General features: G+C 45.1%; 27 non-coding genes across 27 annotated transcripts; 13 read left to right on the top strand and 14 right to left on the bottom strand.

Moving 5' to 3' along the window:
• Positions 1 to 52: 52 nt before the first annotated feature.
• Positions 53 to 139, bottom strand: trnay-gua (transfer RNA tyrosine (anticodon GUA)). Its single transcript is given in 2 exon segments — positions 53 to 88; positions 103 to 139. It is a non-coding gene; the product is annotated as a tRNA-Tyr (tRNA).
• A 481-nt stretch (positions 140 to 620) lies between these two features.
• Positions 621 to 692, top strand: trnae-cuc (transfer RNA glutamic acid (anticodon CUC)). The gene has a single exon. It is a non-coding gene; the product is annotated as a tRNA-Glu (tRNA).
• A 60-nt stretch (positions 693 to 752) lies between these two features.
• On the bottom strand, positions 753 to 839 carry trnay-gua (transfer RNA tyrosine (anticodon GUA)). Its single transcript is given in 2 exon segments — positions 753 to 788; positions 803 to 839. It is a non-coding gene; the product is annotated as a tRNA-Tyr (tRNA).
• Positions 840 to 1,320: 481 nt separating this feature from the next.
• trnae-cuc (transfer RNA glutamic acid (anticodon CUC)) lies at positions 1,321 to 1,392 on the top strand. Its single transcript has one exon. It is a non-coding gene; the product is annotated as a tRNA-Glu (tRNA).
• A 60-nt stretch (positions 1,393 to 1,452) lies between these two features.
• Positions 1,453 to 1,539, bottom strand: trnay-gua (transfer RNA tyrosine (anticodon GUA)). The gene is given in 2 exon segments: positions 1,453 to 1,488; positions 1,503 to 1,539. It is a non-coding gene; the product is annotated as a tRNA-Tyr (tRNA).
• Positions 1,540 to 2,020: 481 nt separating this feature from the next.
• trnae-cuc (transfer RNA glutamic acid (anticodon CUC)) lies at positions 2,021 to 2,092 on the top strand. The gene has a single exon. It is a non-coding gene; the product is annotated as a tRNA-Glu (tRNA).
• Positions 2,093 to 2,152: 60 nt separating this feature from the next.
• Positions 2,153 to 2,239, bottom strand: trnay-gua (transfer RNA tyrosine (anticodon GUA)). The gene is given in 2 exon segments: positions 2,153 to 2,188; positions 2,203 to 2,239. It is a non-coding gene; the product is annotated as a tRNA-Tyr (tRNA).
• A 481-nt stretch (positions 2,240 to 2,720) lies between these two features.
• On the top strand, positions 2,721 to 2,792 carry trnae-cuc (transfer RNA glutamic acid (anticodon CUC)). The gene has a single exon. It is a non-coding gene; the product is annotated as a tRNA-Glu (tRNA).
• A 60-nt stretch (positions 2,793 to 2,852) lies between these two features.
• Positions 2,853 to 2,939, bottom strand: trnay-gua (transfer RNA tyrosine (anticodon GUA)). Its single transcript is given in 2 exon segments — positions 2,853 to 2,888; positions 2,903 to 2,939. It is a non-coding gene; the product is annotated as a tRNA-Tyr (tRNA).
• A 481-nt stretch (positions 2,940 to 3,420) lies between these two features.
• On the top strand, positions 3,421 to 3,492 carry trnae-cuc (transfer RNA glutamic acid (anticodon CUC)). Its single transcript has one exon. It is a non-coding gene; the product is annotated as a tRNA-Glu (tRNA).
• A 60-nt stretch (positions 3,493 to 3,552) lies between these two features.
• trnay-gua (transfer RNA tyrosine (anticodon GUA)) lies at positions 3,553 to 3,639 on the bottom strand. The gene is given in 2 exon segments: positions 3,553 to 3,588; positions 3,603 to 3,639. It is a non-coding gene; the product is annotated as a tRNA-Tyr (tRNA).
• A 481-nt stretch (positions 3,640 to 4,120) lies between these two features.
• Positions 4,121 to 4,192, top strand: trnae-cuc (transfer RNA glutamic acid (anticodon CUC)). The gene has a single exon. It is a non-coding gene; the product is annotated as a tRNA-Glu (tRNA).
• Positions 4,193 to 4,252: 60 nt separating this feature from the next.
• On the bottom strand, positions 4,253 to 4,339 carry trnay-gua (transfer RNA tyrosine (anticodon GUA)). Its single transcript is given in 2 exon segments — positions 4,253 to 4,288; positions 4,303 to 4,339. It is a non-coding gene; the product is annotated as a tRNA-Tyr (tRNA).
• Positions 4,340 to 4,820: 481 nt separating this feature from the next.
• trnae-cuc (transfer RNA glutamic acid (anticodon CUC)) lies at positions 4,821 to 4,892 on the top strand. The gene has a single exon. It is a non-coding gene; the product is annotated as a tRNA-Glu (tRNA).
• Positions 4,893 to 4,952: 60 nt separating this feature from the next.
• On the bottom strand, positions 4,953 to 5,039 carry trnay-gua (transfer RNA tyrosine (anticodon GUA)). Its single transcript is given in 2 exon segments — positions 4,953 to 4,988; positions 5,003 to 5,039. It is a non-coding gene; the product is annotated as a tRNA-Tyr (tRNA).
• Positions 5,040 to 5,520: 481 nt separating this feature from the next.
• Positions 5,521 to 5,592, top strand: trnae-cuc (transfer RNA glutamic acid (anticodon CUC)). The gene has a single exon. It is a non-coding gene; the product is annotated as a tRNA-Glu (tRNA).
• Positions 5,593 to 5,652: 60 nt separating this feature from the next.
• Positions 5,653 to 5,739, bottom strand: trnay-gua (transfer RNA tyrosine (anticodon GUA)). The gene is given in 2 exon segments: positions 5,653 to 5,688; positions 5,703 to 5,739. It is a non-coding gene; the product is annotated as a tRNA-Tyr (tRNA).
• Positions 5,740 to 6,220: 481 nt separating this feature from the next.
• Positions 6,221 to 6,292, top strand: trnae-cuc (transfer RNA glutamic acid (anticodon CUC)). The gene has a single exon. It is a non-coding gene; the product is annotated as a tRNA-Glu (tRNA).
• Positions 6,293 to 6,352: 60 nt separating this feature from the next.
• trnay-gua (transfer RNA tyrosine (anticodon GUA)) lies at positions 6,353 to 6,439 on the bottom strand. Its single transcript is given in 2 exon segments — positions 6,353 to 6,388; positions 6,403 to 6,439. It is a non-coding gene; the product is annotated as a tRNA-Tyr (tRNA).
• A 481-nt stretch (positions 6,440 to 6,920) lies between these two features.
• On the top strand, positions 6,921 to 6,992 carry trnae-cuc (transfer RNA glutamic acid (anticodon CUC)). Its single transcript has one exon. It is a non-coding gene; the product is annotated as a tRNA-Glu (tRNA).
• Positions 6,993 to 7,052: 60 nt separating this feature from the next.
• Positions 7,053 to 7,139, bottom strand: trnay-gua (transfer RNA tyrosine (anticodon GUA)). Its single transcript is given in 2 exon segments — positions 7,053 to 7,088; positions 7,103 to 7,139. It is a non-coding gene; the product is annotated as a tRNA-Tyr (tRNA).
• A 481-nt stretch (positions 7,140 to 7,620) lies between these two features.
• Positions 7,621 to 7,692, top strand: trnae-cuc (transfer RNA glutamic acid (anticodon CUC)). Its single transcript has one exon. It is a non-coding gene; the product is annotated as a tRNA-Glu (tRNA).
• A 60-nt stretch (positions 7,693 to 7,752) lies between these two features.
• Positions 7,753 to 7,839, bottom strand: trnay-gua (transfer RNA tyrosine (anticodon GUA)). Its single transcript is given in 2 exon segments — positions 7,753 to 7,788; positions 7,803 to 7,839. It is a non-coding gene; the product is annotated as a tRNA-Tyr (tRNA).
• A 481-nt stretch (positions 7,840 to 8,320) lies between these two features.
• On the top strand, positions 8,321 to 8,392 carry trnae-cuc (transfer RNA glutamic acid (anticodon CUC)). Its single transcript has one exon. It is a non-coding gene; the product is annotated as a tRNA-Glu (tRNA).
• Positions 8,393 to 8,452: 60 nt separating this feature from the next.
• trnay-gua (transfer RNA tyrosine (anticodon GUA)) lies at positions 8,453 to 8,539 on the bottom strand. The gene is given in 2 exon segments: positions 8,453 to 8,488; positions 8,503 to 8,539. It is a non-coding gene; the product is annotated as a tRNA-Tyr (tRNA).
• Positions 8,540 to 9,020: 481 nt separating this feature from the next.
• On the top strand, positions 9,021 to 9,092 carry trnae-cuc (transfer RNA glutamic acid (anticodon CUC)). Its single transcript has one exon. It is a non-coding gene; the product is annotated as a tRNA-Glu (tRNA).
• Positions 9,093 to 9,152: 60 nt separating this feature from the next.
• Positions 9,153 to 9,239, bottom strand: trnay-gua (transfer RNA tyrosine (anticodon GUA)). Its single transcript is given in 2 exon segments — positions 9,153 to 9,188; positions 9,203 to 9,239. It is a non-coding gene; the product is annotated as a tRNA-Tyr (tRNA).
• Positions 9,240 to 9,654: the final 415 nt, after the last annotated feature.

Genomic DNA, 9,654 nt, shown 5'->3' with positions numbered 1-9,654 from the left:
TTGCCAGGCCTTGGTCTTGTCGCAGACAAAGAGATCACCAAAAAGCATCGCTTCCTTCGAGCCGGAGTCGTACCAGCGACCTAAGGATGGCCGGTTGTTCACCTACAGTCCTCCGCTCTACCAACTGAGCTATCGAAGGACCTGGCGCTGTTCTGGGACACGAAACCAGATGGACATCAGAGCCCTATGGAAAAGACCCTAAAAACACTGCAAAAAAATGAAATCTAACCAAGTGTCGTTGATCTTATATGAAGATCAACAAATCGATTTGGTAATGTTTTTTAGTATAAAGAGACTTAACTAGCACTCTCTGAAAAGAACCTTTTGACTGATTTTAATAAGAGATTTGCTTATTTTAAGGAGTCTCATCAAGGCAAATTTGCTCAATGCGCTGGAGACGTCTTGAATGAAGTCAAATGATTTGATGAGAAAGCACTAGGTAAGTGTCTTTATACTGAAAACAGTACCAAGTAGATTTGTTTTTTATTTTGATATAAGATTAACGACACTCGGCTAGATTTGATTGGATAAACCGTTTTTGCAGCGAAGCCATCTCCCGCAGTCTGCCCCGCAGAGAGCAAGACGTCACGTCCACTCGTGCCAAAGGCAGACAGCATGTCTCCCTGGTGGTCTAGTGGTTAGGATTCGGCGCTCTCACCGCCGCGGCCCGGGTTCGATTCCCGGTCAGGGAATGCGGCTTTTGCCAGGCCTTGGTCTTGTCGCAGACAAAGAGATCACCAAAAAGCATCGCTTCCTTCGAGCCGGAGTCGTACCAGCGACCTAAGGATGGCCGGTTGTTCACCTACAGTCCTCCGCTCTACCAACTGAGCTATCGAAGGACCTGGCGCTGTTCTGGGACACGAAACCAGATGGACATCAGAGCCCTATGGAAAAGACCCTAAAAACACTGCAAAAAAATGAAATCTAACCAAGTGTCGTTGATCTTATATGAAGATCAACAAATCGATTTGGTAATGTTTTTTAGGATAAAGAGACTTAACTAGCACTCTCTGAAAAGAACCTTTTGACTGATTTTAATAAGAGATTTGCTTATTTTAAGGAGTCTCATCAAGGCAAATTTGCTCAATGCGCTGGAGACGTCTTGAATGAAGTCAAATGATTTGATGAGAAAGCACTAGGTAAGTGTCTTTATACTGAAAACAGTACCAAGTACATTTTTTTTTTATTTTGATATAAGATTAATGACACTCGGCTAGATTTGATTGGATAAACCGTTTTTGCAGCGAAGCCATCTCCCGCAGTCTGCCCCGCAGAGAGCAAGACGTCACGTCCACTCGTGCCAAAAGCAGACAGCATGTCTCCCTGGTGGTCTAGTGGTTAGGATTCGGCGCTCTCACCGCCGCGGCCCGGGTTCGATTCCCGCTCAGGGAATGCGGCTTTTGCCAGGCCTTGGTCTTGTCGCAGACAAAGAGATCACCAAAAAGCATCGCTTCCTTCGAGCCGGAGTCGAACCAGCGACCTAAGGATGGCCGGTTGTTCACCTACAGTCCTCCGCTCTACCAACTGAGCTATCGAAGGACCTGGCGCTGTTCTGGGACACGAAACCAGATGGACACCAGAGCCCTATGGAAAAGACCCTAAAAACACTGCAAAAAAATGAAATCTAACCAAGTGTCGTTGATCTTATATGAAGATCAACAAATCGATTTGGTAATGTTTTTTAGTATAAAGAGACTTAACTAGCACTCTCTGAAAAGAACCTTTTGACTGATTTTAATAAGAGATTTGCTTATTTTAAGGAGTCTCATCAAGGCAAATTTGCTCAATGCGCTGGAGACGTCTTGAATGAAGTCAAATGATTTGATGAGAAAGCACTAGGTAAGTGTCTTTATACTGAAAACAGTACCAAGTACATTTTTTTTTTATTTTGATATAAGATTAATGACACTCGGCTAGATTTGATTGGATAAACCGTTTTTGCAGCGAAGCCATCTCCCGCAGTCTGCCCCGCAGAGAGCAAGACGTCACGTCCACTCGTGCCAAAATCAGACAGCATGTCTCCCTGGTGGTCTAGTGGTTAGGATTCGGCGCTCTCACCGCCGCGGCCCGGGTTCGATTCCCGGTCAGGGAATGCGGCTTTTGCCAGGCCTTGGTCTTGTCGCAGACAAAGAGATCACCAAAAAGCATCGCTTCCTTCGAGCCGGAGTCGAACCAGCGACCTAAGGATGGCCGGTTGTTCACCTACAGTCCTCCGCTCTACCAACTGAGCTATCGAAGGACCTGGCGCTGTTCTGGGACACGAAACCAGATGGACACCAGAGCCCTATGGAAAAGACCCTAAAAACACTGCAAAAAAATGAAATCTAACCAAGTGTCGTTGATCTTATATGAAGATCAACAAATCGATTTGGTAATGTTTTTTAGTATAAAGAGACTTAACTAGCACTCTCTGAAAAGAACCTTTTGACTGATTTTAATAAGAGATTTGCTTATTTTAAGGAGTCTCATCAAGGCAAATTTGCTCAATGCGCTGGAGACGTCTTGAATGAAGTCAAATGATTTCATGAGAAAGCACTAGGTAAGTGTCTTTATACTGAAAACAGTACCAAGTAGATTTTTTTTTTATTTTGATATAAGATTAACGACACTCGGCTAGATTTGATTGGATAAACCGTTTTTGCAGCGAAGCCATCTCCCGCAGTCTGCCCCGCAGAGAGCAAGACGTCACGTCCACTCGTGCCAAAAGCAGACAGCATGTCTCCCTGGTGGTCTAGTGGTTAGGATTCGGCGCTCTCACCGCCGCGGCCCGGGTTCGATTCCCGGTCACGCAATGCGGCTTTTGCCAGGCCTTGGTCTTGTCGCAGACAAAGAGATCACCAAAAAGCATCGCTTCCTTCGAGCCGGAGTCGAACCAGCGACCTAAGGATGGCCGGTTGTTCACCTACAGTCCTCCGCTCTACCAACTGAGCTATCGAAGGACCTGGCGCTGTTCTGGGACACGAAACCAGATGGACACCAGAGCCCTATGGAAAAGACCCTAAAAACACTGCAAAAAAATGAAATCTAACCAAGTGTCGTTGATCTTATATGAAGATCAACAAATCGATTTGGTAATGTTTTTTAGTATAAAGAGACTTAACTAGCACTCTCTGAAAAGAACCTTTTGACTGATTTTAATAAGAGATTTGCTTATTTTAAGGAGTCTCATCAAGGCAAATTTGCTCAATGCGCTGGAGACGTCTTGAATGAAGTCAAATGATTTCATGAGAAAGCACTAGGTAAGTGTCTTTATACTGAAAACAGTACCAAGTAGATTTTTTTTTTATTTTGATATAAGATTAACGACACTCGGCTAGATTTGATTGGATAAACCGTTTTTGCAGCGAAGCCATCTCCCGCAGTCTGCCCCGCAGAGAGCAAGACGTCACGTCCACTCGTGCCAAAGGCAGACAGCATGTCTCCCTGGTGGTCTAGTGGTTAGGATTCGGCGCTCTCACCGCCGCGGCCCGGGTTCGATTCCCGGTCAGGGAATGCGGCTTTTGCCAGGCCTTGGTCTTGTCGCAGACAAAGAGATCACCAAAAAGCATCGCTTCCTTCGAGCCGGAGTCGTACCAGCGACCTAAGGATGGCCGGTTGTTCACCTACAGTCCTCCGCTCTACCAACTGAGCTATCGAAGGACCTGGCGCTGTTCTGGGACACGAAACCAGATGGACATCAGAGCCCTATGGAAAAGACCCTAAAAACACTGCAAAAAAATGAAATCTAACCAAGTGTCGTTGATCTTATATGAAGATCAACAAATCGATTTGGTAATGTTTTTTAGGATAAAGAGACTTAACTAGCACTCTCTGAAAAGAACCTTTTGACTGATTTTAATAAGAGATTTGCTTATTTTAAGGAGTCTCATCAAGGCAAATTTGCTCAATGCGCTGGAGACGTCTTGAATGAAGTCAAATGATTTGATGAGAAAGCACTAGGTAAGTGTCTTTATACTGAAAACAGTACCAAGTACATTTTTTTTTTATTTTGATATAAGATTAATGACACTCGGCTAGATTTGATTGGATAAACCGTTTTTGCAGCGAAGCCATCTCCCGCAGTCTGCCCCGCAGAGAGCAAGACGTCACGTCCACTCGTGCCAAAAGCAGACAGCATGTCTCCCTGGTGGTCTAGTGGTTAGGATTCGGCGCTCTCACCGCCGCGGCCCGGGTTCGATTCCCGCTCAGGGAATGCGGCTTTTGCCAGGCCTTGGTCTTGTCGCAGACAAAGAGATCACCAAAAAGCATCGCTTCCTTCGAGCCGGAGTCGAACCAGCGACCTAAGGATGGCCGGTTGTTCACCTACAGTCCTCCGCTCTACCAACTGAGCTATCGAAGGACCTGGCGCTGTTCTGGGACACGAAACCAGATGGACACCAGAGCCCTATGGAAAAGACCCTAAAAACACTGCAAAAAAATGAAATCTAACCAAGTGTCGTTGATCTTATATGAAGATCAACAAATCGATTTGGTAATGTTTTTTAGTATAAAGAGACTTAACTAGCACTCTCTGAAAAGAACCTTTTGACTGATTTTAATAAGAGATTTGCTTATTTTAAGGAGTCTCATCAAGGCAAATTTGCTCAATGCGCTGGAGACGTCTTGAATGAAGTCAAATGATTTGATGAGAAAGCACTAGGTAAGTGTCTTTATACTGAAAACAGTACCAAGTAGATTTTTTTTTTATTTTGATATAAGATTAACGACACTCGGCTAGATTTGATTGGATAAACCGTTTTTGCAGCGAAGCCATCTCCCGCAGTCTGCCCCGCAGAGAGCAAGACGTCACGTCCACTCGTGCCAAAGGCAGACAGCATGTCTCCCTGGTGGTCTAGTGGTTAGGATTCGGCGCTCTCACCGCCGCGGCCCGGGTTCGATTCCCGGTCAGGGAATGCGGCTTTTGCCAGGCCTTGGTCTTGTCGCAGACAAAGAGATCACCAAAAAGCATCGCTTCCTTCGAGCCGGAGTCGTACCAGCGACCTAAGGATGGCCGGTTGTTCACCTACAGTCCTCCGCTCTACCAACTGAGCTATCGAAGGACCTGGCGCTGTTCTGGGACACGAAACCAGATGGACATCAGAGCCCTATGGAAAAGACCCTAAAAACACTGCAAAAAAATGAAATCTAACCAAGTGTCGTTGATCTTATATGAAGATCAACAAATCGATTTGGTAATGTTTTTTAGTATAAAGAGACTTAACTAGCACTCTCTGAAAAGAACCTTTTGACTGATTTTAATAAGAGATTTGCTTATTTTAAGGAGTCTCATCAAGGCAAATTTGCTCAATGCGCTGGAGACGTCTTGAATGAAGTCAAATGATTTGATGAGAAAGCACTAGGTAAGTGTCTTTATACTGAAAACAGTACCAAGTAGATTTGTTTTTTATTTTGATATAAGATTAACGACACTCGGCTAGATTTGATTGGATAAACCGTTTTTGCAGCGAAGCCATCTCCCGCAGTCTGCCCCGCAGAGAGCAAGACGTCACGTCCACTCGTGCCAAAGGCAGACAGCATGTCTCCCTGGTGGTCTAGTGGTTAGGATTCGGCGCTCTCACCGCCGCGGCCCGGGTTCGATTCCCGGTCAGGGAATGCGGCTTTTGCCAGGCCTTGGTCTTGTCGCAGACAAAGAGATCACCAAAAAGCATCGCTTCCTTCGAGCCGGAGTCGTACCAGCGACCTAAGGATGGCCGGTTGTTCACCTACAGTCCTCCGCTCTACCAACTGAGCTATCGAAGGACCTGGCGCTGTTCTGGGACACGAAACCAGATGGACATCAGAGCCCTATGGAAAAGACCCTAAAAACACTGCAAAAAAATGAAATCTAACCAAGTGTCGTTGATCTTATATGAAGATCAACAAATCGATTTGGTAATGTTTTTTAGGATAAAGAGACTTAACTAGCACTCTCTGAAAAGAACCTTTTGACTGATTTTAATAAGAGATTTGCTTATTTTAAGGAGTCTCATCAAGGCAAATTTGCTCAATGCGCTGGAGACGTCTTGAATGAAGTCAAATGATTTGATGAGAAAGCACTAGGTAAGTGTCTTTATACTGAAAACAGTACCAAGTACATTTTTTTTTTATTTTGATATAAGATTAATGACACTCGGCTAGATTTGATTGGATAAACCGTTTTTGCAGCGAAGCCATCTCCCGCAGTCTGCCCCGCAGAGAGCAAGACGTCACGTCCACTCGTGCCAAAAGCAGACAGCATGTCTCCCTGGTGGTCTAGTGGTTAGGATTCGGCGCTCTCACCGCCGCGGCCCGGGTTCGATTCCCGGTCAGGGAATGCGGCTTTTGCCAGGCCTTGGTCTTGTCGCAGACAAAGAGATCACCAAAAAGCATCGCTTCCTTCGAGCCGGAGTCGAACCAGCGACCTAAGGATGGCCGGTTGTTCACCTACAGTCCTCCGCTCTACCAACTGAGCTATCGAAGGACCTGGCGCTGTTCTGGGACACGAAACCAGATGGACACCAGAGCCCTATGGAAAAGACCCTAAAAACACTGCAAAAAAATGAAATCTAACCAAGTGTCGTTGATCTTATATGAAGATCAACAAATCGATTTGGTAATGTTTTTTAGTATAAAGAGACTTAACTAGCACTCTCTGAAAAGAACCTTTTGACTGATTTTAATAAGAGATTTGCTTATTTTAAGGAGTCTCATCAAGGCAAATTTGCTCAATGCGCTGGAGACGTCTTGAATGAAGTCAAATGATTTGATGAGAAAGCACTAGGTAAGTGTCTTTATACTGAAAACAGTACCAAGTACATTTTTTTTTTATTTTGATATAAGATTAATGACACTCGGCTAGATTTGATTGGATAAACCGTTTTTGCAGCGAAGCCATCTCCCGCAGTCTGCCCCGCAGAGAGCAAGACGTCACGTCCACTCGTGCCAAAATCAGACAGCATGTCTCCCTGGTGGTCTAGTGGTTAGGATTCGGCGCTCTCACCGCCGCGGCCCGGGTTCGATTCCCGGTCAGGGAATGCGGCTTTTGCCAGGCCTTGGTCTTGTCGCAGACAAAGAGATCACCAAAAAGCATCGCTTCCTTCGAGCCGGAGTCGAACCAGCGACCTAAGGATGGCCGGTTGTTCACCTACAGTCCTCCGCTCTACCAACTGAGCTATCGAAGGACCTGGCGCTGTTCTGGGACACGAAACCAGATGGACACCAGAGCCCTATGGAAAAGACCCTAAAAACACTGCAAAAAAATGAAATCTAACCAAGTGTCGTTGATCTTATATGAAGATCAACAAATCGATTTGGTAATGTTTTTTAGTATAAAGAGACTTAACTAGCACTCTCTGAAAAGAACCTTTTGACTGATTTTAATAAGAGATTTGCTTATTTTAAGGAGTCTCATCAAGGCAAATTTGCTCAATGCGCTGGAGACGTCTTGAATGAAGTCAAATGATTTCATGAGAAAGCACTAGGTAAGTGTCTTTATACTGAAAACAGTACCAAGTAGATTTTTTTTTTATTTTGATATAAGATTAACGACACTCGGCTAGATTTGATTGGATAAACCGTTTTTGCAGCGAAGCCATCTCCCGCAGTCTGCCCCGCAGAGAGCAAGACGTCACGTCCACTCGTGCCAAAAGCAGACAGCATGTCTCCCTGGTGGTCTAGTGGTTAGGATTCGGCGCTCTCACCGCCGCGGCCCGGGTTCGATTCCCGGTCAGGCAATGCGGCTTTTGCCAGGCCTTGGTCTTGTCGCAGACAAAGAGATCACCAAAAAGCATCGCTTCCTTCGAGCCGGAGTCGAACCAGCGACCTAAGGATGGCCGGTTGTTCACCTACAGTCCTCCGCTCTACCAACTGAGCTATCGAAGGACCTGGCGCTGTTCTGGGACACGAAACCAGATGGACACCAGAGCCCTATGGAAAAGACCCTAAAAACACTGCAAAAAAATGAAATCTAACCAAGTGTCGTTGATCTTATATGAAGATCAACAAATCGATTTGGTAATGTTTTTTAGTATAAAGAGACTTAACTAGCACTCTCTGAAAAGAACCTTTTGACTGATTTTAATAAGAGATTTGCTTATTTTAAGGAGTCTCATCAAGGCAAATTTGCTCAATGCGCTGGAGACGTCTTGAATGAAGTCAAATGATTTCATGAGAAAGCACTAGGTAAGTGTCTTTATACTGAAAACAGTACCAAGTAGATTTTTTTTTTATTTTGATATAAGATTAACGACACTCGGCTAGATTTGATTGGATAAACCGTTTTTGCAGCGAAGCCATCTCCCGCAGTCTGCCCCGCAGAGAGCAAGACGTCACGTCCACTCGTGCCAAAGGCAGACAGCATGTCTCCCTGGTGGTCTAGTGGTTAGGATTCGGCGCTCTCACCGCCGCGGCCCGGGTTCGATTCCCGGTCAGGGAATGCGGCTTTTGCCAGGCCTTGGTCTTGTCGCAGACAAAGAGATCACCAAAAAGCATCGCTTCCTTCGAGCCGGAGTCGTACCAGCGACCTAAGGATGGCCGGTTGTTCACCTACAGTCCTCCGCTCTACCAACTGAGCTATCGAAGGACCTGGCGCTGTTCTGGGACACGAAACCAGATGGACATCAGAGCCCTATGGAAAAGACCCTAAAAACACTGCAAAAAAATGAAATCTAACCAAGTGTCGTTGATCTTATATGAAGATCAACAAATCGATTTGGTAATGTTTTTTAGGATAAAGAGACTTAACTAGCACTCTCTGAAAAGAACCTTTTGACTGATTTTAATAAGAGATTTGCTTATTTTAAGGAGTCTCATCAAGGCAAATTTGCTCAATGCGCTGGAGACGTCTTGAATGAAGTCAAATGATTTGATGAGAAAGCACTAGGTAAGTGTCTTTATACTGAAAACAGTACCAAGTACATTTTTTTTTTATTTTGATATAAGATTAATGACACTCGGCTAGATTTGATTGGATAAACCGTTTTTGCAGCGAAGCCATCTCCCGCAGTCTGCCCCGCAGAGAGCAAGACGTCACGTCCACTCGTGCCAAAAGCAGACAGCATGTCTCCCTGGTGGTCTAGTGGTTAGGATTCGGCGCTCTCACCGCCGCGGCCCGGGTTCGATTCCCGCTCAGGGAATGCGGCTTTTGCCAGGCCTTGGTCTTGTCGCAGACAAAGAGATCACCAAAAAGCATCGCTTCCTTCGAGCCGGAGTCGAACCAGCGACCTAAGGATGGCCGGTTGTTCACCTACAGTCCTCCGCTCTACCAACTGAGCTATCGAAGGACCTGGCGCTGTTCTGGGACACGAAACCAGATGGACACCAGAGCCCTATGGAAAAGACCCTAAAAACACTGCAAAAAAATGAAATCTAACCAAGTGTCGTTGATCTTATATGAAGATCAACAAATCGATTTGGTAATGTTTTTTAGTATAAAGAGACTTAACTAGCACTCTCTGAAAAGAACCTTTTGACTGATTTTAATAAGAGATTTGCTTATTTTAAGGAGTCTCATCAAGGCAAATTTGCTCAATGCGCTGGAGACGTCTTGAATGAAGTCAAATGATTTGATGAGAAAGCACTAGGTAAGTGTCTTTATACTGAAAACAGTACCAAGTAGATTTTTTTTTTATTTTGATATAAGATTAACGACACTCGGCTAGATTTGATTGGATAAACCGTTTTTGCAGCGAAGCCATC

This window comes from Alosa pseudoharengus, unplaced genomic scaffold (genome assembly GCF_046254945.1).
Source record: "Alosa pseudoharengus isolate Yale_2024_CS ecotype anadromous, Long Island Sound unplaced genomic scaffold, YU_APseudo_1.1 YU_APseudo_1.1_scf_12, whole genome shotgun sequence".
Taxonomy (NCBI): domain Eukaryota; kingdom Metazoa; phylum Chordata; class Actinopteri; order Clupeiformes; family Clupeidae; genus Alosa; species Alosa pseudoharengus.
This window is presented reverse-complemented; position numbering and strand designations above follow the sequence as displayed.